Raw genomic sequence first — 12,042 nt, forward strand, 5'->3', positions numbered from 1 at the left:
GAGAGTATTGCATGTATGGAACAAGCTGCCAAAGGAAATGGTGGAGGGCAGGTATAATTATAATGCTTAAAAGGCATCTGGATGGGTATATTAATAGAAAAGGTTTGGAGAGATATGGGCCAAATGCTGGCAAAAGGGTCTAGGTCAGATTGGAATGTCTGATCGGTGCAGACAAGTTGGACTGAAGGATCTGTTTCCTGTGCTGTACGATTCTATCATTAGAAGGAGTAGGCAAATCAGTCCCTCGAGCCCACTCCGCTACTTAATACAATCATAGCTAACCTCAGCCTCAACTTCTCTTTCCTGCTGATGATCCTTTAATGCATAACTAATTAAAAACCTGAATAAATTTAAAGAGGAAATGAACAACATCCCGGCTTCCACCACATTTTGCGGTAGTGAATTCCACACATTCATGACGCTTTGAGAGAAATAATTCCTTCTCATTTCTGTTTTAATCTATTGACCCTTAGCCTAAAACTATGATGACTTATTGTAGTTTGCCTGACAATTGGAAATGTCTGCTCTACGTGTACTTTGTCAATCCCCTTTAGCATCTTATATACCTTAGTGGCAGGAGAGGATAGTCAACATTGATTTACGAAAGTGAAATCATGCTTGGCAAATCAACAGGGATTGTTCACGGATGTACCTAGCAGACTTGATGAGGGTGAACCAGCAGACATGGTTTACTTGGACTTTCAGAAGACTTTCGACAAAGTCACACATAAAATACTAGTGCGCAAAATGAAAGTGTATGGGATTGGGGGGTAATGGATAGAAAGCTGGTTGGCAGACAGAAAACAAAGAGCAGGAATAAATGGGTTTCACCTCCCAACAAACCAACTGCAGGCAGTGGCTAGTGGGATACCACAGGAATCAGCGCTAGGACCGTAGACATTGACAATAAATGTATATTAATGATTTAGATGAGGGAACTAAATGTGGTATCTTCAAATTTGCAGATGACACAAAACTGGATGAAAGGGTGAGCTGTGAGGATTGAACAAGCTGACTGAGTTGGCAAATGCATCGCAGATGCAGTGTAATGTGGATAAACATGATGCGGGGATGGAGGGGGGGAGCGCAGTCTTGGGATGAGGTCGGGAGTGGGGAGATTTTGAAGCTAGTAAAGTCCACATTGAGACCACTGGGTTGTAGGCTTCCAAGGTGACATTGAGACCATTGGGTTGTAGGCTTCCAAGGCGACAACCCAATGGTCTCAATGTGGACTTTACTAGCTTCAAAATCTCCCCACCCCCAACCTCATTCCAAAATCGGCCCTTCTTCTTATCCCCGCTCCTTGACCTGTCCATCTTCTCTCCCACCTATCTGCCCCTCCCACCTCACTGACCAATCCCCACCCCCACTTCCTACCTACACTCACCTTTACTAGCTTCATCCCCACGTCCTAGGCCTGCCCGTCTTCTCTCCCACCTATCCGTTCCACTAGCTACCTGCTATCACCGCACCACCCCACCCCACCCCACCATTTATATCAGAGCTCCCTTCCCGCCCCCCCATTTCTGAAGAAGGGTCCCAGCCCGAAATGTCAGCTTTCCTGCTTCTCTGATGCTGCCTGGCCTGCTGTGTTCCTCCAGCTCCACACCTTGTTTACTTAAGGTAATCACACTGGTGCAGCAGGCATGAAAGAAGGCAAATGGTATGCTGGCCTTCACAGTGACAGCATTGGGGTAAAGTAGTAGGGATGTCTGGCTGCAATTATACAGTACCTTAGTGAGACCACACCTGGAACAGTGTGTGCAGTTCTGATCTCCTCATCTGAGAGGGGATGTTCCTGCTATAGTGTAGCCTATGTTTACCAGATTGATTCCTGCAATGGAGGAATAGGCATTGGATGAGAGGTTGAATCGGTTAGGATTATATTCACTGGAGTACAGAAGAATGAGGGTGAAAATAGAAACCTATAAAATTCTAATAGGAACAGATAAGGTAAATGTACTTCACTTCTGGAATTCAGCTCTTTTGTTTAAACAAGACTGTAATGACATCAAGAACTGAATGGCCCAGGTGGAAACCAAACTGGGCATCAGTGAGCAGGTTATTGCTGAGCAGGTGCTGCTTGATAGCGCTGTTAATGACACCTTCTGTCACTTTACTGATGATCTAGAGGTGACTAATGGGGCAGTAATCAGCCAACCTTTTGCCTCAGTCCTGATCTTTTCATACCTCTATCCAATCTCCTTTCAGAGGAAAATTTCTCCAACCTATCTTCATAACTAAAAGTCCTTAGGAATCTTTTCTATACTCTCTCCAATGCTTTATCATCCATCTTGAAGTGTGGAGCAAAATCCAGTTGAAACCAACCTAATTCTTCTACAAATTCAAGATAACTTTCTTACTCATGTACTTCATGCATCTATTAATAGTGCCCAGGATATTGTATGCTCCATTAAGTACTCTCTCAACCTGTCCTGACACCCTCAATGACTTATGCACACATAAACTCAGCTCCCTCTGTTCTTGCATTCCATTTAGAATTATATCCTTTGATTCATACGGTCTCTCCATGTCTTTTTCTTAACAAAACGCATCACTTCACATTTCTCTGTATTGAACTTCATCTGTACATTCCACCAACTTTTCAATGTCCTCTTGAACATCTACACTGTGTATTCAGAGTTCACAACGTTTCCAAGTTTAACACCATCTTTAAACTTTGAAACTGTGCCCTGTACAGAAGTCCAGATCATTAACATAGGACAGGAAAAACAAGGAGCTTGACACAGGCCTCTGGGGAACTCCACTACCAACGATCCTCCAGCCCAGAAAATCATCCAACCAACTACTATTCTCAGATACAAAATTGATTGGGTAATGAAAAACCATTTTACCACATTATTATGGTTTCTTCTATTCCATGAGCTTTAGCTTCACAAAAGTCTGCTGTGTCTCTTTATCAAATGTCTTTCAGAAGTACATGTACATCACAACAACGACACTGCCTTCATCAACCTTCTGTGTTAGCTCTTCAAAGTCTGCCGCAAGTTAAACACAAGTTTTCCCTAAGAAATTTATGCTGGCTTTCCTTAATTAACCTGCATCAAGTCTCTATTACTTTGTCTCTGTTTACTTATTCTACATGTTTCCCCCCGGCTGATTGGGCTGTAGTTGCTGGGCTTGTTAATACACACTTTTTGGACAAGGCTGACCAAGTGTGTATTATCTGCCATTGACAAGTTCTTTGGTGCTACAGTGTCTTAGGAAGACTGCAAAATTATGGCCAGTGACTTTTCAATTTCCAATCTTGCTTCCCTCAATACTTTTGCATGCATCACACCCAGCCTCAGCATTAAGTACAGTACTTATCAATTTTAAACCCTCTGAACTATGTCCTCTCCACCACAACCTAAGTAATGTTTACTTCGGTTACATGGTGGATTTTAAACAGAAATACCGAAGTATAGAAGTATTATGGTGCAGAAGGCGGCCTCTTGGCCCATCATATGCCTGCATTGGCTTGTTAAATGAGCATCATCACCGAGTGCCAATATCTTGCTTTTCCCTCATACCCTTGCAATTTATCTTTATCCAAATAATCATCCAATGCCCTCTTGAATGCCTCAATCTAATCCGCCTCCACCACACTTCCAAGCAGTATATTCCATATTCTAATTACTCAAGGAGTGAATATGTTTTTCTCCATTTAATCCTTGCTTCTTTTACAGATCACTTAAATCTATGCATTTTATTGCTGTTTCTTTTATGAGCCAGAACAGTTCTGTCCTATTTATTCAGTTGCTCTTTTTTTTGAAAACCTCTCTGAGATCTTCTCTTGGCCTCTTTTCTCCAAGTAGAACAGTCCCGACTTGTGGGCTCTTATTTTCTATTCCCCAGCCCAAACAGTTCCCATCTACCTTACTGAATGATTACTTCCAAAAAAACTAATTTCACAAAATGTTTAGCCCCAAAATTTAAAAATTAGCCAAAAGAAATTTGTTACAGTGCAATGTCACATTTCTGGCTTATAATGACTGATGTGATCTCAAAATCATATGTCAATTTACAAAATAACCTGCAATTATTTTGTCTGAGATTAGACTTTCTTTTTCCTAATTCTTTTAACATTCTCATTTTAATTCCTAGGGCTTTTGAAATATTTTGCAGTAAAAACCTTCCACTAATTCAGATCAGTTAAGCAAGCGAATCCAGTTAAATTTTAAATTGTCAACTTTCAGAATCTTATGTTCACTTTGCACAGAAAAAAATTGGAAAAAGAAGAATTACCACCTTGTGGTAGTTTAGAATTTCCATGTGTTGCTCATAGGTGATTTCAAGCAAGTTGTCTAATTAGCACAAGATCATAGAATCAGAGAATCCCTACAGAGTGGAAGCAGGCCATTTGGCCCATTGAATTCACATTAACCCTCTGAAGAGCATCCCACCCAGACCCACCCACCCACCTATCCTATCTCCCTAACCCCGCATTTTCCAACAATTAATCCACCTTGCTTCACATCCCTGGACACTATGGGCAATTTAGCATGGCCAATCCACCTAATCTGCACATCTTTGGACTGTGGGAGGAAACCACAGAATCGGAGAAAATCCACGCAGACACGGGGAGAATGTGCAAACTCTACACAGACAGTCGCCCATGGTTGAAATCGAACCAGATCCCAGGTGCTGTGAGGCAGCAGGCCATCCACTGAGCCACTGTGCCACACATATGAAAAGCTTTTACAAAAATAATAATAATATTTAATACTGAGTTAATAATGATGTAAAAAAAAGTTTTTTTTCCAAAGCAGGTTGACTCAATAGGTGAGTAAGCTGTTATTTAATTAACCATATTGCCATTCCCTTAAAGGCCTTAAATAATTTGTCAGCTTATTTCAGCAATTTTAAACACTTTAAATGCACTAGATTTTGTATGAAAATAACATGTTGCATACAGGGGTTTTTCCAAGTGAAACCTGAGAGAACTTTTGTTGAGACCAAGGCGTCAGAAACTTTGAATGAATAGTTAAATTTGATTTTGTTCAAGGTAAGGAAGCTGATCCATTGACGTGTTCTTTATTTTGTATCATTATGTGTTGGCAAATTTGTGTTTGCACTAAGTTAGACAGATTATTGTATCTTTTGTACTGAGCTGTTTATTGTATTTGTTCAACGTTTTGTGAAAACAACTTGTTTGCAAAACATCTTTAACTTAATGAGACAGCCCAAAATGTTTCACAGAAACATTATAAAACAAAGAATGACACAATCACACAGAGATATTAGGTGAAATGACCAAAAGCTTGGTCATTTTTTTTATTTACTCATGGAACGTGGACAGTGCTGGCTGGACCAGCATTTATTGCCCATCCCTAGCTGCTCGCAAGAAGATGGTGGTGAGTTGCCTCCTTGAACCATTTCAATCCATGTGCTGTAGGCAGACTCACAAATGCATAGGTTTAATGAGGACTTTAATGGAGGAAAGTGAAGTAGAGAGGCAGAGAGCTGTCATAAGGGGGTTAGGGAACAGAGCTAAGGGCTTAGACAATTTAAGACACCTCAATCAATAGTGGAGCAATTAAAATTAGGAATGCATAACAGTCCAGAAGTAAATGAACACAAATATTTCAGTAAGCTGGGCCTGAGGTTGATTACAGAAAGAGAGAAGGGCAAGGCTATGGACAGAGGTGAAAACAAGAATAAGAATGTTTGACTAGAAGCCAATGTAGGGAATGACATGATGGGGGAACAGAATTTGCTGAGAGTCAAGACAGATGTCAGCCAAGTTCTGGATGAACTGAAGTGTAGGAAAGGTGGAACGTGGGGTTTCAACCAAAAATGCCAGAATGGTTAAGTCTAAAAGTAATGAAGGCACGAGTGAGGGCTTCTGTACATGTGTTAAGATGGTGGCAAAAACTGGCAATGTAAAGGGGTAGAAATAGGCAGCCTGAACAATGACAGAAATGAGAGGTTGGAAGTTCAAACATGCCAACAGGGTTGTGATAAGACTGGCATAACATCAGACAATTACCAGGGACATGAATAGCACCATTAGCCAAGAAATAGAGACTGAAGTGGGACTGAAAACAATGGCTTCTTTACTTGTATTTGACTTTGTTCTGGCTGGTTATGTTGTTACAATTCCTGGATTATGCTGGAGTAGAGGTAGTCACAGTGCAGTGTGAGTCAACTCTTAGAAAAGAAGACATTCAAGACTGCTTATGAGTGTGAACGACAACAGAAGAGCAAGTATCTACAGCAGAATAATATAATTAACACTGAATTCACGCGATCATTTTAATTTCAATTACGAGGAGCAGATGAGTTTTCGATTGCTGTTTTAATGATTTTCTTTGAAGCCACCATTATGAATTTGGTAGGTAGAAAAAGGAGAAGAATACAAATGGTTATCTATCATTAACTAGCTGTCATATTTTCATTACTTGCGATCACAATGGATAACCACAGATAAATCTTCAATTGCAGTTGATGAGCACTTCATCATCTGTATCAAAAAGAATGCAGAGCAGACATACTTTGAACCAGCTAACCAAGGAGTGAATATTGCACAGTGATGAAGAATTCAAAGCAAAAATTGGGAAACAAAAATACGTAATATTTTGCATTTTTTTGATCCAGTGGCAAATTATTCTTTTTTAAAAAGTTTAGTGGGCCAGCATTTATGGTCCATACCTACTTGCCCTTGAGAAAGTGTTGGTGAACTGCCTTCTTGAACCACTGTAGTCCATTTGGTGTAGGTACAACTGCATTGCCATTAGGAAGGAAATTGCAAGATTTTGACCCATTGATACCAAAGTAATCTTTCCAAGTCAGGATGGTGAAACACTTGGAAGGTAAATTGCAAGCGGTGGCATTCTCAAGTATCTGTTGACCTTATCCTTCAAGATGGAAGAAGACATGGGTTTGGAAAGTGCTGTCTAAGGAGCCCTGCTGAATTTTAGTAATGCATCTTGTAGATGGTACATACGAACTAAACATGTGGTGAAGGGTGTAGATATTTGTGGATGTGGTGCCAATCAAATGGACTGCTTTGACCTGCATGGTGTCAAGCTTTTTGACTGTTGTTGGTGCTGCACTTATCCCATCACATTCTTGAAATGTGCTGCCTTGTAGATGATGGAGTCAGAAAAAGTACTAGCTGCAGGATTCCTAGCTTCTGACTTGTTCTCGTATTTATATCAAAAACTGAAATTGCTGGAAAAACTGGAGGATCATTCACTCGGCCATTCTGACTAAAGGTTGTTGCAAATGCTTCAGCCTTATCCATTGTGGTGATGCACTGGGCTTCCACATTATCAAGGCTGTGGATATTTGTGCAGCCTCCTTCTCCAGGAAGTTGTCTAATTGCCCACCACTACTAACGACTAGATGTGGGAGAAATGCAGAGCTTAGACCTGATCTATTGTTTGTGGTATCACTTAGCTCTGTCTACATTTACAGCACTATTTCTACTGAACAATTGAAACAGAAACAAAAATCAGGAAATCATTTCGTCAATGGTGCAGCCATATTTTTGCAGCCTTTAAAACGTTAAAGTTAATTAGTAGCTCACGTTGAACTGTCCTGAATATAGGTACCAGCTTTCATTGCAATGAGAGGGAGTGCAGCCACTTCACTTAAATAACTAGATAAACCCATGTCAAACAATTTTCATTCACCTTTAACTGGCTTGCTTAAACAAGTGCATGCAACATTTCTCAAAGCTCCTCTGAAGAAAAATCTATGGTGATTTGGAGATGGGCGGGGGTTTTGGAAAAACTGAGAAAGGGTATAAAAATCACACGCTAAAATATTTTAAGCCATTAATGTGGAACAAAAGAGGAAAAAAAAGTCTAACATCTCCAGGGATTATAGTATTATGAAGGAAAAGAAAAACTTTTTAAATGACTGCTAATGACCAATATTAAAGGTACATGTGTTTCTGGTTATGCAACTCTGAATCTGTTAAAACTTCAAATCTAATTAGAAAAACTATTAATTTAATTAAACAGATGGTGCCAATTTTGTGAAAGGCACTTAAAAAAAAGTTTTACAGAAACAGCAATAATTGCACAAATTTATAAATTACTACTTTTCTGTTCGCAATACGCTATTGTTAGGGATTAAAACATATGGGATGGATGCTTGAACCCAGCACAATAACAGCTGAAGAGGAAATCAAACTTCCATAGGTTTAAAAAGGAATTTTCCATTAATTAGTGACAAGTAGGAGCTTTCTGTAGTAGTTCCATAAAATACTCTACATTTCACACCAATTTGTTTTGTTTCAAATTAACAAAGAACTGAGCAGACAAAAGAAAACAAGATTCCCAGACCTAAGCTCTTGCTGGAATAGGAAAAGCTCAGCAGGTCTGACAGCATCTGCGAAGAAAAATCAGAGTTAATGTTTTTGGGGCTGGTGACTGTTCCTCAGACCCGTTCTGCATAAAAACCATCATTTTCTTAACTACGTGTAGAGCTGGATGAACACAGCCGGCCAAGCAGCATCAGAGGAGCAGGAAGGCTGACATTTCGCGCCTAGACCCTTCTTCAGAAAAGGGGGAGGGGAAGAGGGTTCTGAAATAAATAGGAAGAGAGGGGGAGGCGGATAGAAGATGGATAGAGGAGAAGATAGGTGGAGAGGAGACAGACAGGTCAAAGAGGCGGGGATGGAGCCAGTAAAGGTGAGTGTAGGTGGGGAGGTAAGGAGGAGGTAAGTCAGTCCAGGGAGGACGGACAGGTCAAGGGGGTGGGATGAGGTTAGTAGGTAGAAGATGGGGGTGGGGCTTGAGGTGAGAGGTGGGGATAGGTGGTAGGAAGGACAGGCTAGGGAGGCAGGGACGAGCTGGGCTGGTTTTGGGATGCAGTAGGGGGAGGGGAGATTTTGAAGCTTGTGAAGTCCACATTGATACCATTGGGCTGCAGGGTTCCCAAGCAGAATATGAGTTGCTGTTCCTGCAACCTTCGGCTAGCATCGTTGTGGCACTGCAGGAGGCCCAGGATGGACATGTCGTCTGCGGAATGGGAGGGGGAGTTGAAATGGTTCGCAACTGGGAGGTGCAATTGTTTAGTGCGAACCGAGCATAGGTGTTTTGCAAAGCGGTCCCCAAGCCTCCATTTGGTTTCCCCGATGTAGAGGAGGCCACAACGGGAACAGCGGATGCAGTATACCACATTAGCAGATGTGCAGGTGTTTTTTGGGATGCGGTAGGCGGAGGCTTGGGGACCGCTTTGCAGAACACTACGCTCGGTTCGCACTAAACAACTGCACCTCCCAGTCGCGAACCATTTCAACTCCCCCTCCTATTCCGCAGACGACATGTCCATCCTGGGCCTCCTGCAGTGCCACAACGATGCTACCCGAAGGTTGTAGGAACAGCAACTCATATTCCGCTTGGGAACCCTGCAGCCCAATGGTATCAATGTGGACTTCACAAGCTTCAAAATCTCCCCTCCCCCTACCGCATCCCAAAACCAGTCCAGCTCGTCCCCGCCTCCCTAGCCTGTCCTTCCTCCCACCTATCCCCTCCTCCCACCTCAAGCCACACCTCCATCTCCTACCGACCAACCTCATCCCGCCCCCTTGACCTGTCCGTCCTCCCTGGACTGACTTATCTCCTCCCTACCTCCCCACCTACACTCACCTTTAGTGGTTCCATCCCCGCCTCTTTGACCTGTCTGTCTCCTCTCCACCTATCTTCTCCTCTATCCATCTTCTATCCGCCTTCTATCCGCCTCCCCCTCGCTCCCTATTTATTTCAGAACCCCTTTCCGTTCCCCCATTTCTGAAGAAGGGTCTAGGCCTGAAATGTCAGCCTCCCTGCTCCTCCGATGCTGCTTGGCCTGCTGTGTTCATCCAACTGTACACCTTGTTATCTCAGATTCTCCAGCATCTGCAGTTCCTACTATCTCTGAAACAATTTTCTTAACTACCATCAGTTCTGAAGAACCCAAAACGTTAGTTCCGATTTCTCTCCACAGATGCTGCCAGACCAGCTGTGATTTTACAGCAATTTCTGATTTTATTTCAAATTCCCAGTATCCACAGGTCTTTCAGTCTTTTTTGTCCTGTAAAGTAGAAAATCGTCAGTAAGCTGCAAGACAGATTGGTAGCTAAACTTCCAGGAGGTTAGTTTTTGTTCAAACTTTAAGTCGGAATCAGCTGGGGAGAGTCCTCCCCTGCATTTTCAAGATATTAGCATTAATTACCTGGACTGTTTCATTGTCTTGCTAATGATTTGATGGCTTTTTGACAGAACACTGTCTGCAAATGGCTTCTTAAAGTTTGCTTTTAAATTTCAATAAGTATGGTTATTTCATCATGAGACTCCACCAGTTCAAAGTTATTTTCCAAAACCAGTGTGCTTAGCTTCATTATACATCTTATGCCAGGACATTCACATGCTGAGAGTTTGAGACAATCAGGGTCATGGTACCTTAATGACTCATTCAATGTGGAATTAACACTTGATTAACAAAAACCGAAAGAACTGCAGATGCTGTAAATCAGACAAAAATAGAAATTTCTCCAGAACAGTTCTGAGACGTTACCCAAAAGGTTAACTCTGATTTCTCTCCACAGAGGCTGCCAGATGTGCTGAGCTTTTCCAGCAATTTCTATTTTTGACACTTAATTTACACCTGTATGGATTGTTCCAGGTCTTCCATTTGGAACCAAGGGAGTGGTTCAATACACAATTTATCTGGTGATGAATAGATCATAGATCATAGAATCCCTACAATGAGGAAACAGGTCCTTCGGCCCAACAAGTCCACACCAACCCTCAGAGCATCCCACCCAGACCCATCCGCCTAATCTACACATCCCTGAACACTATGGTCAATTTAGCATGGCCAATCTACCGAGCCTGCACATCTTTGGACTGTGGGAGGAAACCGGAGCACCTGGAGGAAACCCACGCAGCCATTTGGAGAATGTGCAAACTCCACACAGACAGTCACCCGAGGGTGGATACGAACCTGGCTCCCTGGCGCTGTGAGGCAGCATGCTAACCACTGAGCCACTGTGCTGCCCCATAGCAGCCATATTCTTTGAAGTCTTCTGTAGTCAGTTTTTAGAATATAAATATTAGCTACAAGTTCAAAATGGACTGCGGCATGACACCCCTCTTAAAGTACGTTCATAGGATGGTGGCAGAGCTATGGAATACGTAATTTGCTTACTTCAGTCTTTTCCATAAGGCAACTATTCTATAGAAGCATCTTTAGTTTTAACTCTGTAACAAAGATTTCTTCAGACATTCATGCAAGATTTTCTATTTCCCACACAAAAACTGCAAATCAAAACATTCAGGTCAATATTTGATCATAAGCAAGTCTGTATTGTGCACCTCTAGCCACAAGGGACTGTGTTTATTTCAAGTCGTGAAAGCTTACAAAAATCACTTAGAGCATCACTGCTCAATGGGTAGCATTCTTGTTAGTGTTGGAAAATTATGGGTTCAAGTTCCATATTCTAGAACTTGGAGCAGAAATATTATGGCTGACACTCCAGTGCATTATTCAGTGAATGCTGTACTTTTGAAGCCCTCATCTTTCAGTTGAGATGTCAAACCATGGTCTTGTCAGCTTCAAGTGGATGTAAAATGTCAATGGCACTATTTTGAAGAAAAGCAGTTGAGTTATGCCTATATCCTACCCATCACCTACCTCTCAATCAACATCACAAAAATGTATGATCACTCTGTTGCTTTTGGAACCTTTCTGCACACAAACTGATTGTTACACTTGTGACAGTTCTTCACACTATTTTTGAACTATAGTCTACAGAGAGATGCTTTGGAGCATTTTGCCAAGTTTGTGTTATGGCATAGCACTTAAATCAATCACAGAATTCACAACAAAGCCAAAATGTAAACCAAGGTGATCTCAAGTTTGAATCCATTATGTGCAAAATGAGTCTGCCTGAGACAAAGTGGTGGCAATGAAATAAAACAAAGTGCCAGTCAAACTGAGCATGATTGACAGCTTCTGTGGAGTAAAAAACAGATAGCATTTTGAGTCTAATAGGACTTATTTGTTAGAGTTTCCAGTCACACTCTGCTTCTCTCTCCACAGATG

The 12,042-nt window shown here is 41.8% G+C and overlaps 1 protein-coding gene across 3 annotated transcripts in view; it reads right to left on the reverse strand.

Moving 5' to 3' along the window:
* sh3glb1b (SH3-domain GRB2-like endophilin B1b) overlaps positions 1–12,042 on the reverse strand; it is a 156,145-nt gene that overhangs the window by 62,639 nt on the left and 81,464 nt on the right. The gene's annotated exons all lie outside the window — the stretch shown is intronic.

Source organism: Rhincodon typus, chromosome 10, assembly GCF_021869965.1.
Source record: "Rhincodon typus isolate 14 chromosome 10, sRhiTyp1.1, whole genome shotgun sequence".
Taxonomy (NCBI): domain Eukaryota; kingdom Metazoa; phylum Chordata; class Chondrichthyes; order Orectolobiformes; family Rhincodontidae; genus Rhincodon; species Rhincodon typus.